At 38.2% G+C, this 25,909-nt stretch overlaps 1 protein-coding gene across 4 annotated transcripts in view; it reads right to left on the reverse strand.

The window, feature by feature from the left end:
* FBXO34 (F-box protein 34) overlaps positions 1–25,909 on the reverse strand; it is an 87,280-nt gene that overhangs the window by 42,368 nt on the left and 19,003 nt on the right. The window contains exon 1 of one of the 4 annotated variants that reach the window (XR_004676973.1): positions 226–2,631. The exons of 2 other annotated variants lie outside the window; for them this stretch is intronic. The gene's annotated coding sequence lies outside the window, so the exon portion shown is untranslated. Of the gene's footprint in view, positions 1–225; positions 2,632–25,909 lie in introns of those variants that run through there. One more of the 4 variants, XM_034992479.1, reaches the window with a different exon arrangement.

Below are 25,909 nucleotides of genomic sequence, written 5' to 3' on the forward strand. Positions count from 1 at the left end.
AGTATTAACATCAAGGCAGTTGAGTTCCTAGAGGAATGTCACTCTGCCTGTTTCAAGAATTCATCAATGGGCTGTAAGTAGTACGGAAATTTAATTTTTCTTTTGCCTTTGTTTCCCACATCACCTAATATTCAACTTCATCTGTAATTCCAACTATTAGTTAGGGATATTGCTGTGTCATATGATACCCAATCTGGCCCAACTCAGGAAAAGGTGGTAGCTTACCTTTCAGAAGGTAGTTAGCTCAGCAGTTTATACCAAATGACTCCATATCTCACACTGGGTTTCCCTCTGCAAGCCTACATTCTTTCCAAACAATATAAAGAGACTTTCCATTTAACTCTGTGAAAAATTCAAATAAACATAATTAACTCTAGAATGTGTCTTTAAGGGGGCAACAAATTCAATTTCTTTCATACCTTTACTATTCCTGACACTAAATTAAAAGCTTTCAGTACACAGAAAATGTAATATACCATATGTTATTTGAACACACTGGAGAGCATTTGTTTTTATTCTATTTTTTTTTTTAGATTTATTTATTTGAGAGAGCGAGAATGATAGAGAGAGAGTACATGAGAGGGGGGAGGGTCAGAGGGAGAAGCAGGCTCCTCGCCAAGCAGGGAGCCCGATGCGGGACTCAATCCAGGGACTCCAGGATCATGACCTGAGCTGAAGGCAGTCGCCCAACCAACTGAGCCACCCAGGCGCCCTTTTATTCTGTCTTTATATAGCTCTCAGATCAGCTACTAGCTGTCAGCTGTCTATCTAGCTAGAAAAGTTATTTTGGTCAGAGTTTGCAAAACACACAGTTCAGATAAATGTCACATCCTCTGTTCACCTTCACAATGGATGATGCTGATGGTCATGGTCATCATAGGATGTTTAAGAAGGAATTTGCTTAGCACAGAGAACTGAGCCAATTTGCAAACACATGTAGGCCAGCCAAGACAGCTAGCTACACATGTTTTCACTTATTCCCTTAAGAGTGATTTGGTTTGTTTGGATTTGGTATAGAATCATTTCTGGATTTAAGGAAACTAAACAAGGTTTTACAGCTTGTTATGTTGGCAGGCAGGCGGCCATGAAGAAATCCTAATCTAAAAAACATTCCTCTTGAGCTTAAAATTAAGGTAGGCTAGACATATATGAAGACATGTTCTACATTTCTCATCTTCATCTAATCATGGCAAAGATTATCTTATCTTCATTATTAATTAGTAAACCCTGGCATGCCAATGTGGTCTGTAGGATCATGAAGACTCCCCTCACACATACACGCCCCGAACACCAGTAAAATATCTGGCATAAAATACCAAATTTTTCTCAAACTGGCAACCAGAACAATCCGCTACCAGAAGAATTTTTTTCCTCAAAGTCAAATTAAGTATTGCCAATGTACACAGAGAATATTCCAGATTAGTGGCTGTTAACCACTTTAATCTTATGATATTCAAAACTTCTTGTTCACACTAGAGTGCTTTAGGTAAATAATACTAATCTCTTCCGGCTTCTAGGTAGCTTGCAGACTTAGGGAAGTTCATCTGGTTTCTTGCCACCTCCATCCACCCCAGATCACATCCCCAAAAAAGCAGCTTGAGTTTTTTGTTTTGTTTTTGAAACAGCCTGCTATTTCCATCCTGAGTTTTCCCAAACTATTTCAGGCTCTTGACAATTTTGCCAGTGACTAAGTCTCCTCCGGGGAATAGCTGCTTCATTATCACTATTAAAAACAGTCCCTCCTAATACTGACTGATAAGGATCTGGAAACTCATTGTGACTTTGAGAATGCAAATCCCACCCTACCCAATCAAAAGATAAATGCATTTCAAATGGAATAACAAACTCACCACAGGACAGAACTCCAGCAGGCTTTGTGTTCCAATTAAACTACTGAGTTTTGTGCATATTCCTAATTTTTACTAATATGAAGAATTTGTTACCATTTCCTTCCTCATAACTAATTAATACATACATTACTAAGAGCCAAACAAGCAAAATAAACAAGGCAAACAAAATACACACACACTCTCACACACAAAAACTCAACAGCAAATGTCCTAATCCTAATGTTTTTAAAGTAATACAGCCTTCCAAGTCATCTTCTGTCTCAGAAATATTTTGTGCAGTACATGTGTTGTATGGGTAACTTTTGTTCTTGGCAAGCTAGTCCTCCTGGCTTGGAATATCAACAGCAGATAACCTCAAATAAGAGGTCTTTTCCTATATTCCTCAAATGGAACAACTACTTAGAAACTTAATTCTTGCAAAATGAATATCCAAAATAGAGATGATCATAAGTTTATTTCTATCACCGCCACTTTGGTTCTATCTAGCTTCCTTGTGTTACTGAGAAATCACATAATCATAATCCATCATTCTGGAAACCTGAGTGATACAGAGATGACTCCCCCCTCTATGCATAGTTCCCCCATAAAGCAGAATCCAAAAGTTCTTTCACATCAACCACATCACTCCCGCAGTCACTGAGGAGAACATGCAGTTCAAGGGCACTAAAACTTTTTTGTGCCATAAATTCCCTTGGCAGTATGTGAAAACTATAAACTTTTTTTTTTATTTATTTAAGAGAGAGCGAGAGTGAGAGAGCACAAGCAAGGGGAGAGCAGCAGAAGGAGAGAAGCAGGCTCCTCACTGAGCAGGAAGCCTGATGTGGGGCTCAATCCCAGGACCCTGGGATCATGACCTGAGTCGAAGGCAAGATGCTTAACCAACTGAGCCACCCAGCCACCTATAAACTTTTTTAAAGCAAAAACAAACATATACACACTAAGAAAGCCAATTACATTAAAATACAGTTATCAAAATATTTAAAAATTCATACAGTATAAAATACATTTCTTACTTTTGTAATATATAAAGTAACAAGCTCTAATGACAAGTCTATTAACTACGATAATTTCCAAATTATGACCAACATAAATATTTTCAAGATATCTGCAACAACTGCAATATGATAAAAGTATCTGTGATTTCACAAAGTCACAGGGACTGCTTGCTAATTTGCTGTGGTTTAAAGGAAATGGTAAATTTCAGTTAGAGATTAGTAAAAACAAGTATCTAACATTTTTCTCATTCAAGTTCATGGACCCTGATACTTTTAAAATGTAATCGTTTTGGAGCATTTAAAGAGGCAAGAAGTAACCCCATTTAGAGATCACCTGGTTCAACCTCTTCATTTTTAAAGATAGGGAACTAAGGAGGAATTGATGGTACTACTGCCTAAAGTATCTTGATTCAGAATCACTGGGTTCTGTTTATAGTAAATCACTGTTTTCTTCTGAAAACCTGAACTTCACATCTAGCAATACTTAGCACTTACCTCAAGCTTGCATCTCAGTTTCAGCATCTGTAAAATGAAGATAATAATCCAAATATGGAAGAACCTTAATGTGAAAATCAAATGTAAAAATCCATGTTAAAGTACTATAGCAGTACCTTTAAAGGTAAGGCTATTACTAATGAATTCCATAAGAAATCAAAGACAAGTTATTCTTGTTTCCTAGTATACCTTAAGCATCACTGAATTCTGATTTATTTAATACATTAAATATTTTATGCTACTAAGTGGATCTCCCAAAGGATAAAACTGATCCTAAAAATAAGCCACTTCAAATAGAAAATGATATGCTTAGAACAAAAAATTTTGGCTTTGGAGTCGCACTACTAGAAGCTATATGCCTGTAATTCTAGGTAAAATACTTATTTTCTCTGATCCTCCATTTCTGAATCAGCAAAATAGGAATAAATGCTAACAACCATATGTGATTGCCATGAACGTCATTAAGTATCAGTCTTCTTCTCTTAAAGGGGCCAAGGAGGAATAGAAGATTCTGTAAAGCAGTAAGCAAGCTTTTCTGACTTCTGAATTATGGGTATTTGTTTTCGCCTCTTTCATCACTTCATACAGTTATTTAACATAGGATAAAGTATAGCAGCAATAATATCTTTCCTTAATGGTCAGTACAGAATCCCTAAGCAATCTAAAACAGAGCTATTCAAATAGCCAGCAATTTTTTCCATAGAAAATCGTTGTTTAAAAATACACAGTACAGATAGTATTATTACTGTGCATTGAAAAAGGAAAAGGATTAAAACTAAAGACCATTCCCAAATTTCTAAACAGACTACAGTAAACCAATGTTTGGAGGATAAGAGTCACCCAAAATAATTTAGACATGTAAGTATTTAAACACGCAAGTGAAAAAATAAATGCCAAGAGAGGCAAGGCCACTCAACTTCTTTCCACACATTTTGTTTTGCTTGCCTCCACAAAAAGAAATCAAAGTGGTCGACTGCAGACATGTCAAAATTATAGTGACAAATATGCAAACATTTTAGTTGACTAGGAACAATATACAGAAAATACAGTAGGTAGTCTAAGGGCACACAAAAGGCTCATAGTACACAGCAGATTTGTTAAACACTCGGGGTGGAAAAAAGAACCATTATCTGCCATGCCCTCCTGTTCCACCCTTTTATTTGTAGTCATAACTGCAAGCTGTTTTAAAGACAATGGCAATGTTATTAAGGGTACCTTCATGCTGTGCCAAAGCACATATACATAGCAATTCAGAACAATCAGTCTTACTTTCATAAGAGCAAAAGTTGCAGCCAAATGAAATGGGTGGATACCATATTAAACAACCTTGGAATTAGCTAATAGGATATAGGAAAAAATGATCCTAATGCAGATGCTAAATTCTCTTCCTCCTTTACACAATAAAAAATTTTATTATTTGTAAAGTACTAATGGAGGAAGGTTCCATTTAGTAAGACCTAAATATGGACTGGGTTTTTTAAAGAAGATTTTATTTATTTATTTGAGATTTGGGATAGAGGGGAGAGAGCACACAAGCGGGGGTGGGGGGTGGGCGGTGCCAAGGGAGAGGGAGAAGCAGACTCCCCACTAAGCAAGGAGCCCAACATGGGGCTCCATCCCAGGACCCGAGGATCATGATCTAAGCTAAAGGCAGATGCCCAACTGGCTGAGCCACCCAAGTGCCCCTAAATATGGATTGTTTTTAAGCACAAAAATGATTATTTCCTTGCATAATCTATAAACTTAAAATATATGCGCTGGATACTAGATATGACATCATATAATTTTCAAAAGGATATTGTATAGAAACAACTAAGTAGAAACCTTTAAAATATAAGCACTGCAACTGTACAAAAAACCATGTGTTTCACAAACTTTTAAGAGAAGTGGAGGGGCGCCTGGGTGGCTCAGTCGTTAAGCATCTGTCTTCGGCTCAGGTCATGATCCCAGGGTCCTGGGATCGAGCCCCACATCTGGCTCCCTGCTCGGCGGGAAGCCTGCTTCTCCCTCTCCCACTCCCCCTGCTTGTGTTCCCTCTCTCTCTGTCTCTCTCTCTGTCAAATAAATAAATAAAATCTAAAAAAAAAAAAGAAGTGGAAATTCACTGCAGGCAATAAGTAGCAAAATAAAGCTTAGTTTGTAGGCGTATTCTACTATTCTTATACAGGCTTAAAATGTGCATTTTATCTGTCATTGTGGTTTGTCAATATTTTATTCAATCTACATTACATTAATGCTTTATTAACTGACTTCAAGGCAAAAATCAGAAAAGGTATGAAAAAGACATTTAAGGGACGCCTGGGTGGCTCAGTTGGTGAAACATCTATCTTCAGCTCAGGTCATGATCCCAGGATCCTAGGATTGAGTACTGCATGAGGTTCCTTGCTCAGCGGGGAGCCTGCTTCTCCCTCTGCCTGCCGCTCCCCCTGCTTGTGTGTGCTCTCTCTCTTTACCACTCTCTCTGACAAATAAATAAAACCTTAAAAAAAAAAAATTTTTTTTTAAAAGACATTTAAAATGATACGACTTTATAATCACATCAACATGGCCTTATACCTTTTACTAAGGTGGAGGAAAAATAGGGGATAAAATTCAGGTCTTGCGGGAAATTCCACTATTGAGCTGATTCAATGAAAACAGCTTGTTTTTAAAAGTTCTATTTTTGAAACTTTTTTCCCAGATGCAATTCTAATGCATTAATTACAACTTATATTTTAGGTCAATTAATTGCTAATGTGAAAGAAATCTATTGCTTAAACTAAAATGAAAGGGGAGCTGAGAAGGGAGTGTCTTCTCAGACCAGCTATTCTTAAAAGAATCCCAAGGATTTAAGCTCTTCTTGGGCACTTCCTCAGTAGATACAGCATCTACTGCCTTAGTGTGCTAGGAACCATTCGTGATCATTTTTGCCACAAAGAACAAAAAGTACATAAATCCCGTATTTTTAACAAATCTTAAAAATGTATTTTGAAAAACAAACTAGTCTCAACAGAGCTCCAAACAAGATGATTACAATAAAAATGGGTTGGCCATCTAAATTATTTGCAATTTACAGTGACTGTAAACAAAATGGTTTATCATTATTTAAGACTGAGGCCACATTTTTTTTATTTTATATTTTTTAAGTTTTTATTTTAATCCCAGTTAACATAATAGTGTTATATTAGTTTCAGGTGTACCATATAGTAATTCAACAGTTCCATACATCACCCTGTGCTCATTACAACAAGTGCACTCCTTAATTTCTGAGGCCATACTTTTAAACATACCTGGCAAATTAGGTGAGAATGAGGGAAGAAAGTACTCAAAAAAACAAAAGAGAGGTATATCTCATGTCTCAAAATGACATTCCCAAAAAAACTACCCAAATCAAATTTTTGTAAATTGGCTTCTATTTTCCTCTTCATCTCTAAAAAAAGTACTGTTGTAATACCCCCCTTTTCAGGGGATGGGATATGGTCATACATAATAAAGAAAACCATGGGGGCGCCTGGTGGCTCAGTCGTTAAGCGTCTGCCTTCGGTTCAGGTCATGATCCCAGGGTCCTGGGATCGAGCCCCACATCTGGCTCCCTGCTTGGCAGGAAGCCTGCTTCTCCCTCTCCCGCTCCCCCTGCTTGTGTTCCTGCTCACGCTCTCTCTCCCTCTGTCAAATAAATAAATAAAATCTTAAAAAAATAAAAAAATAAAAACATGTGCAATGCTGTAAACCTTTTCTAAATTGTATCATAAATTATTTTTAAAACAATAAAATATAAATGAGAAAATTCAATCTAAGTATTTGGAACCTACTTAAAGGTCAAAAGAAAAAGAGCTTAACTGAATAGAACATAGAAGACTAATAAATCATTCACTTCAATCAAACCCCCACACCTCACCCACCCTCACTACTTTGAAGTACAGGAACTCTGCTATTCCCTTGACATTTATAGAAGCCGCAGTTTGGCGTATTTTGTGTGTTGCTTTTGTTTTGCAATTAACTGCTATGGATCAAAGACAGAATCATTCAAAAACAAAATTATTCAACTTCACAATAAAATAAAGTGGTGGGTGAGAATGGTGAGACTGAAATATAGAAAATTCATTGGAAGTTTCCACACTAGCTCCCCGCCACCACCAAATGATATAGGATTATGTCTAATCAGTACCCAAACTTATACATTCTGAAAGATATTTTCATGGACAAGAATGACAGTGATGGTGTTAATGAGACTGGGGCTGGTGCTTCAAGCATTAAAGATAATCTATTCCCAACATAAAAAATACAGCACTCAATGTGGCAGATTATTTTTTAAGTTTTTAATAACAGAATGAGGTTACTATTGTAAAACTTAAATTCACAAGCATAAACATAGACTTAAACGCAATTTCACTGAGATATATACTAACTCATATTAAACAATTTCATCACTTTAGCAGATGAGTCACTGTAACTAATCAATAAATCCAAATATTATTCTTTCCCTTGTGTATCCTTACACTTATCAGATTGCTTGACTTATTTTTCTGATGTAAAATTCTAAGTTTTTTAATATATACAGACACATACACATTCTTTATAAATACCTGTTACTGAGGCCTTCTTAAACCCACATTTTTAAAAAGTGTTAAATGAGGTGGTATTTCCCTCCCATGATTTAGCTTAATCCTAAAAATTTTCCTCCAGGATTCTATCTGAAATCTAGCAAGGTACCTACATTTGTTTATTGCACTACTTTATGGTACTTCTCATAGTGAAATTATAGCATCAATCCACTAAAAAACAAAAAACTGACTCCTATTTAGGTACAAAATCACTCATTATCAAAATGCCAATTCTTCTCAAAAGATTAAGTATGCAATTTTACAGTGACAAAGTCTATGTTATTCAGGAAGTCACAGTAGTTGAATTTAATGTATGTCAAAGCCCTCATTTCAGATGCCACCTTAACTCCAAATCTAGTATTATACAGGGAGGGGAAACATCACTTGGTAGGAAAACCTCACAAAACCCTCTTTGCTGTGGAAATAACAAAAAAAAAAAAAAGGGTTCTTTCAACAACTTCTGAGGGTGGTATCAGATTCCCAGAAAGTGGAGTAAAATTTTTGCTTATCACAAGGAAACACAGAAGTTTAGAAACATGGGACTTGTTCATTGGTTTATTCTTTAAGAATCAATAATGATGTTTTCAAACAGAGTAAACAAAATTCTCCAAGTCTAAAGGCAAATGCATTAAATACTCAGCTACAAAGCCGTTTTGTCTTCAAAACAAGCAAATTCTGAGAACTAGGGAAGGCAATCATAATAAACACATTTATTTAAAGTCTCCTAAACCTAATCTGAAGTATTAATTTAACTCCTGGCAACATTAACAAAATAGTTCAGTTCCCAGCTTTAAAAGAAAAACTAAAAACTAAACAGTGTTTCAAGTTAGGTGTTTTAATGCATTTTGATAATAGCTCCTTAAAACCTGTCTTTCCAAAATCATTAACAATCATCATTGAACACTTAGTATTTCCCAAACCTTAAATGAGACCCAAAAAACAAATAAATAAGACAAACACCACCCCAGCCCTCTTATGGTGCTGACATTCTAACAGAGAACAGAAAAATAGTTACATAACATCTAAGAGCTAAAACTATAAAACTCTTAGAAGAAACTGGGCAATAAATCTTGCATTAGGGAATGGTGTCTTAGATATGACACCCAAAGTACAAGCAACTGAAGAAAAAATAGACAAAATGAAAAACTCTGAATTTTAACTATCAAGAAAGTAAAAAACACAACCTCCCACAAGGGGAGAAAATACTTGCAAATCATGTATCTGATAGGGATTTGTGTCTAAAATATATAATGAATTCTTGTAACTCAGTAATAAAAAAAACAACCCAATTAAAAAATGAGGAAAGGATATGAATTTCTCCAAAGATATACTAATAACTAATAAACACATGAAAAGATGCCCAACAGGGGCACCTGGCTGGCTCAGTCAGTTAAGTGGCTCGAGTCATGATCTCCAGGTCCTGAGATGGAGCCCCACATCGGGCTCCCTGTTCAGAGCGGAATCTGCTTCTCCCTCACTCTCTGCTGCTCCCCCTGCTTGTGCTCTCTCGCTTGCTCTCTCTCAAACTAATTAATCAAAAAAAAAAAGATGCCCAACATCATTAGCTATCTGGAAAATGCAAATCAGAACCACAATGAGATTACCACTTCAAACCCTCTAGGATGGCTAGAATCTAAAAGAGATAATAAGTATTGGCAAGGATATGAATAAACTGGAATTTTCATACACTGGTGTTAGAAATGTAAACCATGCAGCAACTCTGAAAGACAATTTGGCAGTTCTTCAAAAAGGTTAAACATAGACTAGGTACCACATGATACAGCAATTCCACTCCTAGATACGTATATACTCAAAAGAAATGAAAACATACATCCACATAAAAACATGTACATGATGTTCACAACAGCATTATTCCTAACAACCAAAAAGTGGAAACAACCTAAATGCCCATCTATTGATGAATGAATAAACAAACTTTATATCCATATAATGGAATATTATTCAGCTATAGAAAGAAATGGTGTACTGGTACGTACTAAAACATGGATGAACCTTGAAAACATTAGCTAAGTGAAAGAAACCAAACACAAAAGACCACATATGATTCTATTTATATTAAATGTCCAAAAAAGCAAAACTAGAGAGAAAGAAAGTAGATTTAGTAGTTGGCAGGGGCTGGAAGGAGTGAAAAGTATGTGAAGTGACTATTGATGAGTAAGTACAGGGATTCTTTCTGCTAATTTCATAATAGCAAGTGTACTCTTATGACTTGAATCAAATGCTCTAAAATTGATTTTGGTAATAGTTACAGAACTCTGAACAGCACTGAACTATACACTGTAAATGGATTAATTGTGTGGCATGTGAATTATATTTCAATAAAGCTGTTACAAAAAATTGAAGTACAGCGGCTTTTTTTTTTTTAAGATTTAATTTATTTGAGAGAGAGAATGCGCATGGGGCAGGAGGGAACAGTGAGTGGGAGAGAGAGAGAGAGAGAGAATCTCAAGCAGAATCCATGAAGAGCACAGAGCCTGATGCAGGGCTCAATATCATGACCCTGAGATCAGTACCTGAACCAAAACCAAGAATCAGAAGATTAACAAACTGTGCCAACCAGGTGTCCCAAGAAGTACAGGGTACTAAGGAAACTTATAAAAGGATCCCTAATCTGAGGAATCAGAGGAAAATTAAATGAAGACCTGAAAGTGTAAGAATTTTAAAGATTTTATTTATTTATTTGATGGGACGCCTGGGTGGCTCAGTCAGTTAAGTGTCAGCCTTCAGCTCAGGTCATGATCCCAGGGTCCTGGGATCGAGTCCTTTATCAAGCTCCTTGCTTAGTGCGGAGCCTGCTTCTCCCTCTGCCTGCTACTCCACCCCCCCCCCCCCCCGCTTGTTCGCTCTCTCTATTGCTCTCTCTCTGACAAATAAACAAATAATTTTTAAAAAGATTTTATTTATTTGAGACAGAGAAAAGGCACGAGCAAGAGCAGTGGGGGATGGGGTGGGGGCCAGAAGAAGAGGGAAAAGCAGGCTCTTCGCTGAGCAGGCAGCCCGACACAGGGCTCAATCCCAGGACTCTGGGATCACAACCTGAGCTGAAGGCAGACACAACCAAATGAGCCACCCAGGCACCCCTGCATAAGCATTTTAAAGCATCCAAATACATGGTATGTCTGAATAGCTAAGAGAATTCAAGAATGGCTGGAGTAGAGTGATGAAGTGGAAGAGACAGTAATAACACAGCTTACATTTATTGAACCTTTACCTATGTGCCTGGCACTGCTTACTCCAAAGTCTCAAATATATTTAATCCTAATAACTCTAAGGTATGGATGGTTATTATCCCCATTTTACAGATAAGGAAATGGAGGCACTGTGTAGGAAAGTTAACTTGCCCAAAGTCACAGCAAGTGGTGCTATCATGACTTGAACCAAAACATTCAGGCCCCAGAGTTCTACACACTAACACTTCATAACCCATCTTTTCCTGGAAACTGTCTATGGATTACAACAGACATAACTTTTAATCTTGTAACAGTATAGTCAATCCTGTAACAGTAACCAGATATGTTATACTTTTATACACAAGCTTATTTGGTTGAGCACAAGATGAACACTTCAGTTTAGAGACCATGTTTTATAATAGCAACCTTTAAACTCCGGAATCACACTCAGCAAGGCAGGCTGATCACTTACTAGCAGCTCTGAGAATTGCCACTTCCTAAAAGACTATCTTACACTTAACTTGGGGGGCACTTACTCATTATCACCATTTCGTTTGTTTGTGTGTGGGTGTCTCCTAAACCAGTATAGTGGAATGTGCTTAGAACTTGGTAGTATTTGTGTAAGAACTCACATGAATCGAGCTTAAGTCTCTAGCATGAACAAGTGGATTGATAACAGTGCCTATTACTGAGCCCGGGAAAAGATGGTTGGGAGAAAAATTCTGAGTTCAGTTTTCAACAAGCTGAGCTGGAGGAACTGTGAGACAGCCAAGTCAAAATGGATCTGTGGACCTGGAGGTCTTGGTCTTGGATCCTTAGACCAAGGAGGTAAATTTGGAAGTCTGGGCACAAAGCATGGTAACTTAAGCCATGATAATATACTAAATGCCTAGAAAGAAAGCATAGACAGAGAAAAGGTCTTAAAACATTGGTTTTCAAATATGAGCAAGCATCACAATCACATGGAAGGCTTGTTAAAGTACAAATGGCTAGAAGCCATCCCCAGAGTTTCCGATTCAGTAGGTCTGGGTAGGGACTGAGGATTTTCATGTCTAACAAGTTCCCAGGTGAGGCGCGCCTGGGTGGCTCAAGTCGTTAAGCGTCTGCCTTCGGCTCAGGTCATGGTCCCAGGGTCCTGGGATAGAGCCCCGCATCGGGCTCCCTGCTCCGCAGGGAAGCCTGCTCTCCCTTTCCCACTCCTCCTGCTTGTGTTCCCTCTCTCGCTGTGTCTCTGTCAAATAAATAAAATCTTAAAAATAAATAAATAAATAAAACTTAAAAAAATTAAAAAAAAGTTCCCAGGTGATGTTGATGCTTCTGGTCTGGGTAGCCATACGTGGAGAACCAATGGCCTACAGCAAAGCCCTACAGAACTCTGATAGTTAAAGCAGAGAATAAGGAACTTACAAAGGTGAACAAGACGAGCCTAGAGCAAGGTAGGAGAAATACTACTACAATTAAATTATTACCAAGGTCACCAGTAACCTCCTTACTGAAGATCCAGTGGAAACCTATGATTTCTAAAACTAAATTCTACTTGCAACAAGTATTTATTGAGCACCCACCATATACCAGGCACCTCTGTTCTCTGTAACCTGACCCTATCTTCTCTCTTGGCCTCTGAAATAACATTCACTCCTTTACGTTCCTGCTTCTTTTTTGAACACCTACGTATCTGTTCTCTTGTTCCTCTCCTTCCACCTACTCAGTCAAGATTCTCAGGATTCTGGGTCTTCTCTTCATCATGCAAGCTCTCCCAGGTCAATTTTACCTAACCCTGTAACACCATCTTGTTGCCAATAATTCTCCCATACCTCATCTCTAGAACTGACTGCCTCTGGGCTTCAGATCCTATTTCCAACTCCCAGCCCAATCAGACATTTATACACTAAGCCACTTTCTTTCCATATTTTCTCTCCAAGAAGCATAACCATCCACCCAGAGACCCAAGCCAGCTATCCGTGAATCTTCCTAAAGTAGTTGTTCTCAGCTTTAGCTGCAGATCAGAACCTCCCGTGGAGTTTTGTTTTTTTTTTTTAACACCTCACTTGTAGGTCTAATAATATGACAAAAATAATTTTGTGTCCTTAGCACATATGCATGTAAAATGCTTAGCAAAAAATGCTTTGAGCACTTAAAAACAGGGAACTATCTTTATAAACACTTCAAATTTCAGCTCATTTGAGGTCTTTTCTGAACAGAATCAACACTTCTTTAAGCTATTTCATTAACAACAAAAATTAAAAAAAAACTCGTTTATAAGTCTCTCTAATGTAAACTTAAAAAAACTTAGGTTCAAAGTCATATTCCCACTTTTGCCAAATATCCTTTGGTATAGATCGTTACAGTTGATTCCTAAAGGGAATAGTATAAGTTGTTAAATAGGTACACCACTGGAATCATGGATCTGTAGTTGCAATTTGGCCCATGGAGAAGACAACACAAACCAGTGAGTGAGGTCTATTGTTCATAGAGCCATTCATAGAGACACTAGTGAGCCAGCCATAAATGGAAAAAAAGAAACACCAATATATTCAAACAAGCTAATAAGAGAAGCCCATTATATGATACAATGTTACTTACAAGTGTTTGCAAATGAGACATTCAATTCCGCAGTGTTATCAAAGCAAACTTGCACCTCTGCTCTTTAGTGTTATTTTGTATTTTGAATATTTTCAAGAGAATGACAAAGATTTAAAACAGCCGCTATCTTCCAAAGTATGTTTTGTTTGTATCCCTTGCCCAATGATCTTAGCAAATCTGTCTACTTTTTCTTGAAAAGATGTGCAGCGATGGGCAAATAATGAGTCAGTAAGTTCCTTTAAGGCTGTACAATTCTGCCATTTTCACCTAAGATGGTCAATTTCTTATAACCTGCACATAACAGCACAGCTCGAAAATAGCCTGGAATATGTCAGAAAACCAAGGAATAAAAGCTACCAAAAATTGCAACTGGAATAAAGGACAAAGGTTTTTATTTGGTTGTTCATTTGCTTTAGCTGAACAAATTAGTTTGTCTTATAAATGAATTAAGTTATATATTTTGTGTGTATGCAAATACCACCAGAGTAAATAAACACATTAAAAAACAAAACAAAACAAAACCATCATCCTTTTCCAAAAACTGACTGCCTGGTAAGTGGAGAGGGACTTAAAGCTGTTTGCTGAAATGCAACCAATGGGGAGATAAGCTTTATTTACATTTTTGATACAGTTACGAAGGTATTTGGATTGTGGAAAGCAGAGGAAGTTTGAAAACCACCCCTCCATTTTTTAAAAAAAATAACTGTTATGTATGAACTAACCATATTTCCAAATAGGAGGGAAACACAGATACTGACTGGAGCTATGAAAACGTAATAATGTGGGTGAGGAATAAAGAAAGAAGAAATTTAAAATCTTTTTTCCAGTCTTATTTTTCTAGATTTGGGAAAATCTTTAACTTTTACATTTTATAAATGAACAAAATGTGTATATATAATCTAAAGGTTACCTATTTCCAATATGATATTTGAGTCCTTTTAATAACCCAGCCCCTAAAAGGTCACACAGCCTGAACCTCTCCTGTGGCAGAGAAGGCATTCCACCAATAAAGACTGTTCAACTTCATACACCCTTTGCCAAAGAACGAATAGCATGCTTTTCAAACTTCAAAACCTAAATGCAAAAGGAGGAAGTTTATTTAATACCATCATAGCATTAGGCTCTGGCGCATTCAGGGTCACAAGTTCATGAGGGTATATGAAGTACATCTCAAGTGTTTTTTTAGCAGATCACCAAGCCAGGCGACATAACCAAGAACCTTTCTCCAGAATCCACCTGGATTCCTGCAGGGAAAGGAACTGTGAGAGCTGCAATAGCAACCAAGCAAAAACTTGCTAGTTCAATTCACTTATGAATAAATTTATTATACATGGATCTCCAAATAAAGTGCGAAAATTTAAGGAACTGAGAATTATTCTGCTTTTGTTGTTCTCCTCTGTTACAACCAAAGAGTGGTACTCTATTGTATCAGAACCACCTAGGCCACTGAGGGTGCCTTCTACTCCACGCAATGAATGCACAATGCCCTTGACCATTTCCTATACACCATTTTGCACCAATGTGCTCAAGGGACCCCTCACTATAGTTCAAAAAGAAAATACCTCTCATCCACTTGGACAAAGAACAAAGGGTCTTCCAGCAGGTCCAGTGAAACAACTTCTTTAGATCAGCACCACAAGATCCATATGAATGAACAGTTTTCAAGGGGAACTGGAACTGTCCCTCTCTTTACTACCCTTGTGCCCAGATAGTCTCTCTTCTCTAAGGGTACATTTCTTCTCAAGCAATAACCTGGTCCTAGTAAACACAGCTTCCTGCCCTCCACACTTAACATCCGCCTGAACCTGCTAGTTCACAATACCCTTTGCCCTCTTTCACAAATATGATTATTTTTATTGGGGGCAGGAATGGGAAGCAAGATGAGGGAGAAAGAAATTAAGGGGATTTTTTAAAAAGTTCCTATGGCTTCAAAAGTTCCAGAAACCTTACAACCTTAGAAATAGATATTGGGATCCAAATTCTTCCCTTCCCAACAGCTCCCCACAAGCTAACACCTATGAAACTGGAGACCCCGATCCTAGTTTAGCTCCCATGGGGGAGGTCAAGGGAGGTCCCCAGTTTTCAAATACTAACTTGTAATATTTAGTAAAAATTAGTAAATTATTGATATCACAGCCTATTTAGATACAGTAATTTACAGACCCGCACCCCCCAATTTTTAAGCAAAATATCACTTCAATTCCTGTAAAGCCTGGATTCTACTGTAAGAGTAGCCATTTTTTCTTCATTACATAACCTTGGGTGAATCACTACTTCTGAGTCTGATATTTCAGAGTTGTGGTGAGGAGTAGATCCCTTAGCACAGTACCACTCAATACTATAATTATGCAGAAAGGTCCTGTCTACTTTGTTCAAAGCAAACCAAAATTAGTGCTCACTCTTGTATAATTATTTTTCAACAGCTGGGTCAGTTCTTTAATGGTGTTAAGACATAGTTGGTATACAACATTTTACCGAAAGAATGAATAGCCTATGCTTAAAAGGGGGAGAGTGTCTATAAAGAGCGCTAGAAATTAATGGGTATTAAAACAGTTTTATCTATTTATCTAGGTTGTTCTATTGTATCAGAATTAACATAGGCCACTGTGGGTACCTTCTACTCCAGTCAATGAATGCACAATGTCCTTGACTATTTCTCATACTCCACTCTGCTCCAATATGCTCAACATAATTGTTTGCAGAGATTATTCCAGAACGGGAACAGGAAACTATCTTTGCTTAAATTAAAGGAACATTAGGAGCAAACATTGGTGGCAAGATTTATTTGCCTCAGAATCGCTTCACAAACTCTGACAACTTAGCCTCCTTACTACTTCTATTATTCACCAGAGACACAGATCTAGTTCAAATCAGAAGCAAGTCCTTACACTTTGATGTATTTGCCCAAAGACGAGCTAGATTAGATTTAGAAAGAACCTTGCCAAAGAAGGAAAAACAATTTCTTAGCCTTTAATCAATTCTTCTTTAAACCCAGGAAATATCATACAATTTGTTTCCCATAGCTAATAAGTAACTTATAACACTACTTTCTAATTATAAAGCCTATTCTACCCAGAGTATGCAGATCAGCTGCTAGCTATGAGAAAAATTACTACTAAAGGGAGTTTCTATCCCTACACTTTCCCCCAAACAAGATATGACAGAATCACTTGATGTGAGCCAGGGCATTTACTATTCTTTTTTTTTTTTTTTTTCCCAACCAGGGTCTGGCAGAACAGCTCCTGCAAAGAAGGGTGGCGAGAAGATGGGCCATTCTGCCATCAACAAGGTAGTAACCAGAGAATACACCATCAACATTTAGAAGCACATCCATGGAGTGAGTTTCAAGAAGTGTGCCCCTCAGGCACTCAAAGATATCCGGAAATTTGCATGAATGAGATGAGAACTCCAGATGTGCACACTGACACCAGACTCAACAACACTGTCAGGGCCAAAGGAATAAGGAAGGTTCCACACCATATATGTGTGCAGTTGTCCAGCAAATGTAACAAGGATGAAGATTCACCAAACCAGCTCTATACACTGGTTACCTATGTACCTGTCACCACTTTCAAAAATCTACAGACAGTTAATGTGGGTGAGAAGTAACCACAGACTGTCAAAGTTATAAAACTGCAAAAAAAAAAAAAAAAAAATTTTAATTTCTATACTAATAACTAGCCTAACATCATACAAATTTCTTACACAACCAAGAAGAGGCAAGCAGATGGCCATTATCCCAGATCCAAATGTCTGATTCTATCTGATACAAAGGAATAAATGCCAAAAGTCATCTCCATTTGATGTTCTGTTATTCAAACGTAGAGGCTTAGCTCGAATGTTCTTACCTGTAAACAATTTTGAGGCCTCATGAAAGAAAGTATCATTTTTTTTTTTTTTTTTTTTTTTTTGACAGAGAGAGACACAGCGAGAGAGGGAACACAAGCAGGGGGAGTGGGAGAGGGAGAAGCAGGCTTCCCGCCGAGCAGGGAGCCCGATGCGGGGCTCGATCCCAGGACCCTGGGATCATGACCTGAGCCGAAGGCAGACGCTTAACGACTGAGCCACCCAGGCGCCCGAAAGAAAGTATCATTTAAGGAACCAGAAACTGCTCCTTCACTTTTGTTCTCATTAGACTTTCTGCATGTTTCTCTGCAACCAGCTTGTCCTTCCCTGCTGCTGGAACTTTATCTACATCTTTTGGCCAGTTGGCTTGCTTGGTCCCTAGCTCCCCATGGCCACATCTGCTGCTCTCTCTCCCTAGTAATCCAGTCACTGTTTTTCTTATACTCCTAGAACTGATCTAATGCCCATCTTCTGAACCGTACAATCTGTCAAACAGCAACCAAAGAAGTTGGGGGGAAAGAGGGAACAGTGAACCATGGGTACATGTGACATGACCTATCTGTTCTAACCAGCTATTCCATAACCTGTCCTAAGTGGCTCAGAGTATACACCCTGGTTCACTCTGACAGACCTGCTCTTGACCCAACCTAACCCTTTAGACTAGGTATGGTTTCCCTGGCCACCAGTCTTATACCTAAAACTTTCTACTAAAGACAGAAGAGTCTCACAATTATGACCATGCTTACAGAAAAGGAAACATTCAAAGGTCTCTTCCATACTTCGCACTGTGCTAGATGCTTTCTCTCTCAAGACCCACCAAAGGCCACTGATATACATATTGCCCTCATTTTACATGAGAAAACAGTGTAACTCCAGTATCTGCATATTTAAGTAGATAAGGCTAAAGGTAGGAGATATTGCATAACATCAGTAAACAAAATTCTTTTTAATGTTGCCCTTACAGGGCTGCTTTTCATGTTGTTCATTATGTGAAGTGCCAAGGAATCTGGCTTACAACTTCTAATTAGCTATCAACTCACATTACAAAAACTGTTTCACCAAAAAGAAAAGGCCACACTTTATGCCTTCGGCTCGGGTCATGATCCTGGAGTCCCAGGATCGAGTCCCGCATCGGGCTCCCTGCTCGGCAGGGAGTCTGCTTCTCCCTCTGACCCTCCTCCTTCTCATGCTCTCTGTCTCTCATTCTCTCTGTCTCAAATAAATAAATAAAAGAAAAGAAAAAAAAGAAAAGGCCACACTTTAAATGGTGACTAGCATTATATAGTTAAATACTTATATACTTATATAGTATTTAAATCAAATTCTAAGATTTACAAAATAATAACCTTTGTATCTTCAGATTACAAGAATATTTAGTATGCTCAATGGTGATATAGCAGCTTAACAGAGAGGACCTAAGAACATGTTAAACTAAGCCACATGGATGTAATCATTAAAATCCAGACTCAGAACCTTTAAAGAACCAATAACCTGGTGTCTTTAAATAAATAAATTACAAGGGAGAGGAAAAAAAGAAAGGTAGTGAGTGGGAACCTCTAAATTAAAAAGGACTTAAAAGTCATTACCAACCAGCAAGAAGGTAGTGACCTTATGTGGATCCTGATTAAAACTATGACATTTGAAAAATAAATAAATTAAATAAACTATGACATCTGTGATAACTGGAAATTTGAATACTGGATAGTTGATGATACTAAGGAATTGGGGGAGGTAAATACATATATACCTATATACACATTTTAAGAGTTATTTTTTTTTAACATTTTTATTTATTTATTTATTAGAGAGCGAACACAAGCAAGGGGAGCAGCAGGCAGAGGGAGAAGGAGAAGCAGGGTCCCTGCTGAGCAGGGAGCCTGACATTGGGAGTGATCCGAGTGATCCCAGGATCCCGGGATCATAACCTGAGCTGAAGGCAGATGCTTAACCAACTGAAACACCCAGGTGCCCCAGGAGTCATTATCTAAAGATACACTAAATAGGGCGCCTGGGTGGCTCAGTCATTAGGCATCCGCCTTCAGCTCAGGTCATGATCCTGGGGTCCTGGGATCAAGTCCTGCATCAGGCCCCCCTGCTCAGCGGGAAGCCTGCTTCTCTCTCTCCCACTCCCCCCTGCTTGTGTTCCCTCTCTCCCTGTGTCTCTGTCAAATAAATAAATAAAATCTTAATTTAAAAAAAAAGATACACTAACTAGACTACAAATGAAATGATATCTGGGATGTTTGAAAATAACCCAGGAGGAAGAAAGTAGAAGAATAGATGAAAGAAAACTGGGTTTTGAGTTGATGATAATTGTCAAAGCTGGGTCATAGGTACATGGGGATTTATTACATGGATTTCATCTACTTTTATGTGTTTCAAAAAAACTTCTATGTTAAGTTAAAGTCAAGCACTTGCAAAATACAAATATGTTTATGTAAATAAAAACAAAACAAAACAGGTCACTTAAAAATGATACCAGTAACTTTCTCTGTCAAATAAATAAATAAAATCTTAAAAAAAAAAAATGATACCAGTAACTTGAATTTAACTGGGTTTTAGATGACATAAAGGAATTTGATGATACTAATATGGAGAATAAAATTCAGAAGCTAAGCATTACAGCAAACTGTTAATTTTGTTAGGCAGAATAATGGCATTATGGTTACAGGGAAAAATGTCTCTTTAAAAGACATATATTGAGGGGCGCCTGAGTGGCTCAGTCGTTAAGCGTCTGCCTTCGGCTCAGGTCATGATCCCAGGGTCCTGGGATCGAGCCCCGCACTGGGCTCCCTGCTCCGCAGGAAGCCTGCTTCTTCCTCTCACACTCCCCTCGTGTTCCCTCTCTCACTGTCTCTCTCTCTCTGTCAAATAAATAAAATCTTTAAAAAATAAATAAATAAATAAATAAAAGACATATTGATATATTCAGAGCTAACATGACATGATGTCTAGAATTTGGTTTAAAATTGTTTTTAGGGGTGCCTGGGTGGCTCAGTCGTTAAGCGTCTGCCTTCGGCTCGGGTCGTGATCCCAGGGCCCTGATCCCAGGGTCCTGGGATCGAGCCCCGCATCTGGCTCTCTGCTCCGCAAGGAGCCTGCTTCTCCCTCTCCCACTCCCCCTGCTTGTGTTCCTTCTCTCGCTGTGTCTGTCAAATAAATAAATAAAATCTTTTAAAAAAAAATTGGGGGGCGCCTGGGTGGCTCAGTTGGTTAAGCGACTGCCTTCGGCTCAGGTTATGATCCTGGAGTCCCAGGATAGAGTCCCGCGTCAGGCTCCCTGCTCGGCAGGGAGTCTGCTTCTCCCTCTGACCCTCCCCCCTCTCGTGTGCTCTCTGTCTCTCTCATTCTCTCTGTCTCAAATAAATAAAATCTTAAAAAAAAAAAAAAAAAATTGGGGACAAGAATAAACAACTACAGCCAAATGTTGAAACTAACTGGTAAATATATAGGGGCTCAGTGACTCTACTTATGAGTGTGTTGCATTTTAAAAAGTACATAATAACAGGAACAATAAGAGATTCCAAAGACTTCCTCCACTATGTGGGAGAAGAAAAAAAACAAGATAAATAATTCAAACTAAAACACCCTAGTTCAAATTAGGGTCAAGTTTGGAGCAGGTAGGGAGACAGGAACCACCACACAAGAGTTTTTCTCTTATTTAATTCACCCGAATTTCACAAATAGTCAGCAGTGTGGTGAGGAAAATCTCACAGTGTTCCAACATAATGGGGGCATACTCAAAGAAAAAAAATTTTTTTTTCAAGAATTATTTCCTCCTGCCAGTCCTGCCCTAGACATCCATTTATAAAGAAACTTTCAATATTTTCTGAAGTCCAAGAAGTAGGATTGTCAGGGTGTTTTGTATGGGAACAAAGCTTCCCTAACATCCTGAGCACGTATGATTCTGAATGTACATAGAGGTTTCTGGGCATGAAAATAGTATTTTTTCATTCCTAGTTTTCTGGCTATGCCCCAAGACTACCTTCCCTACCAAGTTACCTTTAGTAAGATCCTTTGGGTGGGTGGGGGGGAACCTTTCGAAGACCTTTATGAAAACATTCACACATACACATTTCAGCACTTTAAGTAATGATACCAAGTGTTTTTTGAGACTCTAAAGAGAAAAACACATTCTAAAATTACCTAATCCTACCAAAATTTCTGCTGTGGGCAATCACCACCATACCTAAATTACATAATTATTATTGGCAGAGCAAAAAGGAAAATTAACACCTTCTTAGAATTCACTATATGCCAAGTATTTAATATGTATTTTCAACTAAATCCTCATAACAACCTTAGTATTTTTTTTTTTAAAGATTTATTTCAGGGGTGGGGAGAGGGAGAGGCAGACTCCCCACGGAGCATGGAGCCCAACGCAGGGCTTGATCTCAAGACCCCGAGATCATGACCTGAGCTGAAACCAAGAGTCAGCCACTCAACCAACTGAGCCACCCAGGTGCTCCAGGTGAGTATTAGTACTGTCTGAATATTACAGATGAGAAAAGTAGGGTACTGAGAGGCTAAGTAACTTGTAACTAAGTGGCAGAACCAGATGTGAACCCAACCAGTCTAGCTCCAACATCTGGGCTGCTCTCTGCTACACTACTACTCTATACCCTGAAACTTTTCACTCTAAAACACAGGAAAGATGACTATTTGAACATTTCCAGACCCTAGATCATTGACTCTCTTCATAATCCTAATAATCTTTGAGATTTTACATTATTAAAAAAATTTTTTTAACTGGCAGATCCTTCTTTAATAAAATTAAACCGTCTGAAGAGAATTAACAGCAGCTATTATAGGCCTTAGCACCACTCGCCAAGAATAATGAGGCCCTCTAACTGCTCACCCTAATGCAAAGCTCACCAGTTGACAGACCTTAGGTAGGTAGAGAGATCCTAACCATTTTATATTGTTTCATTCTTCCATTTGTTTGGTTAAATCAGAATCAAACATCTGTATCATGAAAGAGACAAGGAAACACAAAGTTAAAGAAATGTGACAAAGGGGGTGCCTGGGTGGCTCAGTTGGTTAAGCGACTGCCTTCGGCTCAGGTCATGATCCTGGAGTCCCGGGATCGAGTCCCACATCGGGCTCCCTGCTCAGCAGGGGGTCTGCTTCTCCCTCTGCCCTCTTCCCTCTCGTGCTGTCTCTCATTCTCTCTCAAATAAATAAATAAAATCTTTAAAAAAAAAAAAAAAAGAAATGTGACAAAGGAAGAAACAGAATTCATAAAACAAAATAGATCTTGTTAAAAGCCTTCAGTTAAGATTTTGCATACATAAAGCAAGACAGGATGCTGTGAAAAGGCAAAAAAGAATGAGAAAAGACTCTTGGAAATAAAAAATAAATTTAAAAAGGCAATATAAGGTTTGAAGTTGTAAAGATGAAATTTAAAAAGCAGACAAAAACAGAGACAAAAAATTATCAAAAGAGACACAAGCATCAGTCCAGGAGGTCAGCATGTGATTAATAAGAATTCCATAAAGAACAGGGAATACATACAGTCAATGGTACTGTAATAGTGCTGTATGGAGACCAACGGTAACTGCACTTGTGAGGAGCATAGCATAACATAGAGAGATGTTGCATCACTATGTTGTACACTTGAAACTAATGTAACATTGTGTGTCAACTATACTTCAATAAAAAAAATTAAAATTAAAAAAAGGATTCCAGAATGAAAAGAAAAAAAAAACTGGAGGAAGTTTCTGAAGAAATATAAATTTTCCACAAAAGATTAATAAGTTATTATATTTATAGAAGTCTTCCAATTAATAGGGCCCACTCAATGCTCAAATAGAAGCCCAAACCAAGACATATCACTGGAGAATTTGAGACAAGAGATAAAAAAGATACTGCAAACTTTCAGAGAAAAGACAGCTCAACTACAAAGGAACAAGAATCAAACTGGCCTAGAACTTTTCATCAATAATGAAGGACACTAAGAGTCAAGCAATGCCTTTAAAATTCTGACAGAAAATTATGTTCAACCCAGACTTCTATTCCCAGCCACACTAACAATCCAGTTTAAGAATAGAGAAAAATGGGGCACCTGGGTGGCTCAGTCGTTAAGCATCTGCCTTCAGCTCAGGTCATGATCCCGGGGTCCTGGGATCGAGCCCGACATCAGGCTCCCTGCTCTGCGGGAAGCCTACTTCTCCCTCTCCCACTCCCCCTGCTTGTGTTCCCTCTCTCACTGTCTCTCTCTCTGTCAAATAAAATCTTTAAAAAAGAAAAAAAAAAAGAATAGAGAAAAATGTTTTTAGACAAGGAATTGCTCAAAATTTACCTCCCACACATCTTACCTAGCAAAACAAGGCAATAAAACCAAGAAAGAGGAATATATGGGAAACAGGAGCATAATGAAAGCAAGTCACAAGATGTCAGGTGAGCAGCAATTCTAAACAAAGCACACACAGAACAGAGCAGGAGGATAGAGGGTATCAAGGAAGGTAAGTATGAAAAAGATACTAGAAATTTGATACTATCTTTAAAAATGGAAAAATTAAGGGAGCTATAAAAGCAAATAATACCCCCCCCCCCCCGCAAAAGAATACAACTGAGAATTCTGATATGGGGAGGACATCCTGTTTTATCTTTGGAAAATTACCTTCTCCCCACCCCTAATACATGTGATTCATACAAGGCTGACCCCATACCCATCTGTAAGAGTATGCATGTTGACCAGGCTCTTAACTATTCTAATCCATTCTCTCTGCTTTGCCATAACTTGTTTGGAAATAAACACAAAGCCTAGAACCTGTATAGGTGGGTAAGGGGTGGGCAGGGTGTGGAGGATCCTGAAAATAAAGCTAAAAGGAGGAAATCAGACTGGTTAACAGCAAGAGAAAAACTCTTCAAAGCAAGGTTTGAGCACGGGGATCCAATCCTACTCTATCCTCCGGGGCTCTCAGTTCTGGGAACTAATTTTCTTCTTCACTTGTTATTATTGCACTGGTTTTCTAACACATACAAGGATCAAGGATCCCTGTCTTTTTTTTTTTTTTTAGATTTTATTTATTTATTTGAGACAGAGAGAATGAGAGAGAGCGAGCACATGAGAGGGGGGAGGGTCAGAGGGAGAAGCAGACTCCCTGCCGAGCAGGAAGCCCGATGCGGGACTGGATCCAGGGACTCCAGGATCATGACCTGAGCCGAAGGCAGTCACTTAACCAACTGAGCCACCCAGGCACCCAAGGATCCCTGTCTTAAGTACTCCTCTTTCAAAGCAGGAAGTCAAAAGGTATCACCTACTGTTCGTGTTAATAAAAATAAATACATAGTATTTACCAAGGTGACCAGAGAGCTAAAAATAATGATAGAACTACAGCAGAAAGAAGATGGGAAATGGGGTAGTGGTGTTGGGAAATAATTCGTAAAGGGTCTCTATGTCTTTCAGGCAAGACACTGTCTGCTCATTGTTCTGGACTGTATTTTCAAGGATGTTCATATAGCAAACAGCAAGACAGAAAGTGTTTTCTTCAAGAACAAAAAGCAAGCATGCTTACTGTCTCCCTCTGGAACAAAGGGCAGGCATACTTACTGCCTGTAATAAAATATCTGAAATCTCTGAGCTCAGAGTTTTCTTCAGTAACAAAACCCACTATGTGAATAAGTATTATGTGCCCTCTCTGCAGTACCCTGTGGGACCTGAGGCTCAGAACACTGGCACAAACGAATGCTGATACTCTGGCTACTGCTACTGTTAGGAGTAATTCTTTACAGGTGGTAAATGAGAGCCAAATCTTGACTATCACTGCAGAAAGTCAACAGATAATGCTTAAAATTGGCAAATCAAGAAATGGAAAAATTACATTAACATGGGGAATTATGAATCAATCTTAGAAACAACTGAAGTGGTTCCACTGGAGAGGAACAGAGGTGGGGAGGGGTAAGGAAAGGGGATTACTGTTTCATCATAAACTCTTCTGAACCATTACATTTTTCCCCCACCATGAACAAACATACATTTGAAAAAGAAGCCTCTGCTGGCTACTTCAAAGGGGCAAAAAGAAGTATTAAGAAAAAGCTTTTGTCAGTATTTTATCCCACTAAAACTCAATGGGAGCATCAAGAAAAGCACCTCATTCAGTAGGATGTTCTCATCACAGTTCTAGAAACTTAAAATGGAAACACTCTCCCCAATGGTCATCTCAGGCCAAAAAAGTCTCAATATATCTCCAAAAGTAGTACCTCATGCCTTGCTTTGGAGCATTTTTTTTTTTTAAATAAAATTATTCTCTCTACACAATAGTGTCCTACAACTTTTCCTATGCAAAACACACTACTGGCTTCAGCATATAAATATGTATCCTTAAGCATAATTTCCTGCAACAGTAGATTCTAATTCACCC

This window comes from Mirounga leonina, unplaced genomic scaffold (assembly GCF_011800145.1).
Source record: "Mirounga leonina isolate KUSES-001 unplaced genomic scaffold, KU_Mleo_1.0 Mir_82, whole genome shotgun sequence".
Lineage (NCBI taxonomy): Eukaryota > Metazoa > Chordata > Mammalia > Carnivora > Phocidae > Mirounga > Mirounga leonina.